This window comes from Girardinichthys multiradiatus, chromosome 15 (assembly GCF_021462225.1).
Source record: "Girardinichthys multiradiatus isolate DD_20200921_A chromosome 15, DD_fGirMul_XY1, whole genome shotgun sequence".
Classification (NCBI taxonomy): domain Eukaryota; kingdom Metazoa; phylum Chordata; class Actinopteri; order Cyprinodontiformes; family Goodeidae; genus Girardinichthys; species Girardinichthys multiradiatus.
This window is the reverse complement of record NC_061808.1, coordinates 32,514,015-32,518,153: the sequence shown is the minus strand read 5'-3', so window position 1 is coordinate 32,518,153 and position 4,139 is coordinate 32,514,015. Positions and strand designations below refer to the sequence as shown.

At 37.5% G+C, this 4,139-nt stretch overlaps 1 long non-coding RNA gene across 1 annotated transcript; it reads left to right on the top strand.

Moving 5' to 3' along the window:
- The first annotated feature begins 2,644 nt into the window (after positions 1–2,644).
- Positions 2,645–3,000, top strand: LOC124881902. Its single transcript, XR_007041774.1, has 3 exons — positions 2,645–2,713; positions 2,778–2,843; positions 2,941–3,000. It is a non-coding gene; the product is annotated as an uncharacterized LOC124881902 (long non-coding RNA).
- Positions 3,001–4,139: the final 1,139 nt, after the last annotated feature.

Genomic DNA, 4,139 nt, shown 5'->3' with positions numbered 1-4,139 from the left:
ATGATGTAACCCTAACCCTAACATGAAACATCTGATGCTGATTGTGCTGTTCCACCTCTGTCAAGAACTGACAGTGTTTTTGTAAGTTTGTACATTATAATCGTTAAGACAGTTGACTCTTTTAAAGAAAAATGCACTTCACATGTACCCTTTTTGTCTGCAGTGCATAGTTTTGGAAAATGTTTAAAAGACAATCAAGAGATTTTTAAATACATGTTAAGTAAGTTAATAGTAAGTTAGTTGGTGATTTGGAGGAAGTATTTTACATCAAAGAACCTGAGCACTAGTATCATTTTAATGGATGAACAAATGTAGTTTTTCAAACTGGTGAAGATCCTAGTATTTTGCTTAACAGGACTAGAAGTATAGGTATCAATTCAGCTTTGCTTCTATAATACATTGTTTGTTGTTTATTTCAGCAAGAATTAAAGTTCACTGAAAATACAGGCATTACTTTGGGCTGACTCTTAATGTGTTTGGTTAACAACAGTGTGGTTAAATAGAAATGCGAAGGTAAAAATTGAAAGCGGATAAGTATTTTATTCTGCAGCTATAAACAGTTTGTGTGTATATTGTGCTCTTTTGTTATTCAGCTAACCAAGAAACACCTTGACCAGTTCGCAAACATTGAGGAATCTGAGGCTTCTACAAGCTGCATTGAAAGCTCAGATGAGTATACTCCATCAAAACATGAGACCACTTCAGATAAATCCATTGATTCAGAAGACACAATTCCACTGAAGCGAAAGAAAATACAGAGGACTTACAAAAGAAGAAAGCATCACACATCTCCAGATGGTACAACTGAAGAAAGTGAAAAATGTGGCACAAAACAAGACATTTCAATAATGAAACTGCAAAAAAAAAAAGAGATGGCTCAAGAATTTACAATAAGAAACACTATTGTCTGTACTGTCCTGAGAAATGCTTTAAGATGGCAAGACACTTGGAGCCCAAACATAGCAACGAACCTGCAGTAGCAAAAGCCATAAGTTTGCCTTTGAAATCAAAAGAACGAAAACAGCATTTTGGCCTAATTAGGAACAAGGGAAATCGGGCTCATAACATTGAGATCCTAAAACATGGCAGTGGAACACTTATCCCTAGTCAACAAACATCCAAACCAGTGACAGCAAGTGACTACATGCACTGCATAAATTGTCAGGCTTTGCTTAAAAGAAAGAGCTTATGGAGGCACATGTCCAGATGCAGACTTTCACAAAAGTGCAGCACACAAAAGCCTGGCAGAAGTCGGGTTCAGTCTATCTGTGCGTTTGCACAGCCTGTCCCTGAAGGTGTAAGTAAAAAGGTTTGGCAGCTGGTAAATGCCGTGCACCAAGATGAAGTCACACAAATTGTTAGAGAGGAAAAAGGTATTTTAAGGCTTGGAGAACATTTATATGCAAAGCACGGACATGACAAGACTAAACATGACTATATTAGACAAAAAAATGCGAGAACTGGGAAGACTGATTCAGCATGCAAAAAGAAATGGAAAGGTGAAACAAATTGAAGACTTTTATAAACCTTCCAACTTCAACTTTGTGATAGCAGCAGTAAAGGATGTTGCTGGGTTTGATGAAGACAAGAACACCTACAAAACCCCATCCTTGGCTCTTAAGTTAGGTCATTCTCTAAAAAAGATAGCAGATGTTCTTGAGTGTGAGGCACAGATGGCAGAGTCAGACAATGAGCAATTTATTGAGAATGTTAGAAGGACCAGAAGTCTTTTGGTGAAAAAGTGGGATGTGCTTGTGTCATCACGTGCATTACAAACTCTGCAAGAAGCTAAATGGAACACTCCCCAGCTGCTTCCATTCACTGATGATGTCAAGAAGATGCACATGTACCTTGATGACTGCAGAAAAGAATACCAAGGCAAACTTAGGGATAAACCAATAAAGAACAACTGGTTAAAACTTGCCAATGTGACACTATGTGAAGTCATCCTGTTCAATCGCCGAAGAGAGGGTGAAGTATCAAAGATGCCTCTAAGTGCTTTCACCCTCAGGGACACGTCAGGAGTGCACTCCGATTTGGCAGACTTTCAGAGTTGGAGCAAAAGCTTTGCCAGCATTTTCAGCGGATTGAAATAAGAGGGAAAAGGAATAGGAAAGTTCCCATCCTTCTTACACCAGACATGCTCTCCTCTATGGAAGCCTTAGTTGCACATAGGCGGGTCTGTGGTGTGCCAGATGAAAATCCCTATTTTTTTTCAAGACCTGAGGCTGAGACTCATTTAAGAGGGTCAGATGCCATTAGGCAGATTGCAAGAGACTGTGGTGCCAAACATCCTGAAACTCTGTCTTCAACTAAATTGAGGAAACATGTGTCAACACTATCCACAGTATTAAATCTGAAAGACAATGAGATGGACACGCTGGCAAATTTCCTTGGCCATGACATCAGAGTCCATCGGGAGTACTACAGACTTCCTGAGGGAACCCTCCAGTTGGCTAAAGTAAGCAAGGTGCTGATTGCCCTGGAACAAGGCAGACTGTCGGACTTTAAAGGGATGAGCATGGACCAAATCCAAATAGATCCCAATGGTGAATGAAATAAACATAATGTTTGAATACATTTTAGATTGATTTCTATGTTCATATTTAATTTGGCTGTCCATTGTTTTCAGAGAAAGTGCAAGAAAATATGGAGAGTGAGGTCTCAGAGGAGGAGACAGAAAAGGATTCATCTTTCTGCTCTTTTTCTTCAGGTATATAATTGTTTTGTGTGTTTTACTTTTTGCAGACAACACAGTAATCCTTTTTTTTTTCCAGACTCTTCAAGATCCAGAAGGATCGAGACAGATGTTGAAGAATCTGGTGGTGAAAGTGCACTCCAAGGTAATCTGAATTCTTAAAGGTAGCCTTTATTTGTTCCATTTTTTTAGCTATTAAGCAGTCGAGCAGAGTCACTTGTATCCCCTCTTTGTTTCAACAGGTACTTTATCGCCTATTAGAAGACGGGGAGTACTGTCTGAAAATGATTACCCAGTTGCAGGTACGCAAAAAATTCTTCTGGTTAGCCATTTTTCTGTAAGCTTCACGATTTCAAAAATCATAGTTATTTTCAGTCATAAACATATTACAAAAAATGTTTTTTGTGTTGCTTATTGATCAATCATTTTAATTCAGGCATGTTAATTAACTGTCTGCAATTGACATGGTTATTGTCTCATAAAAGGTGTTGATTAAATATACATGTGTCAGGTCTAGTTATACCAACCGACAACAAGAGCTGACCCTGAGTTTTGCCAATTAATTTAAAATTCACAGTAAAATTAAGATTTTAGACTAAATCAGATTATTCTAAAGTGGGAATACAGTACAGTAGGATACCGAAAAGTATGCTGCTATTTGGAGAATTATTTTTATTTCTTTTTACAGAGGCACCAACATCAAAACAAAAGCAGCGGATTGACTCGGACTACGAGGAACCTGTGGAAGGTATTTCTTTTCACAACAAATGTTTTCTGTCTCTCTAACAACTTGCAAATTATTGTGCTTCTTCATATTACAAGTCACAAGATCAAGAAGGTATCATTCAAGCTGGGTTTTACAAATATAAATGCAACATACTGGAGAAAGCTGAGCAAATGACCAATCATAATCTCAACTTAAACCAAACAGAATTCAAACACCAAATGAGTAATAAGTTAACTTGTCAAATTGAATTGATCACCAGAGATGTTTTGCCCTAAGCTCTGTTCTACAATCGCTGATTATATTTTAAGGACAGAGAGGCCTGAATCTCTCATCAGACTGGTGATGTAAGATGTTGTTTGTTGACCTCTTCCTTTGATAATGTCTAATAATAAAAAAAGAAAGGAGAATGCTGCATGCATCTACACAAATCTGGTTCTTAGGTTTAGCGATTACATGTTACCAACACTACTAGGTATCTTCTGAAAGCTCAGACTTAGTTTTTTTCTACAGAATGCAATCTTTAAACAGAGCTGGCAGTCATTATACTATGTATTTACAACAAATTTAACAAGCTTTGTAGTTTAAATATAACAAACTCTCAAATTGTGTGGCAAAAAGGATCCAAATGGACAATTTGTAATATTTACCATAACAATATCTACTATGTTGTCCTTTTAGACCTCAGCTGCAGAATAGGAACATTAGTGCTGGTGT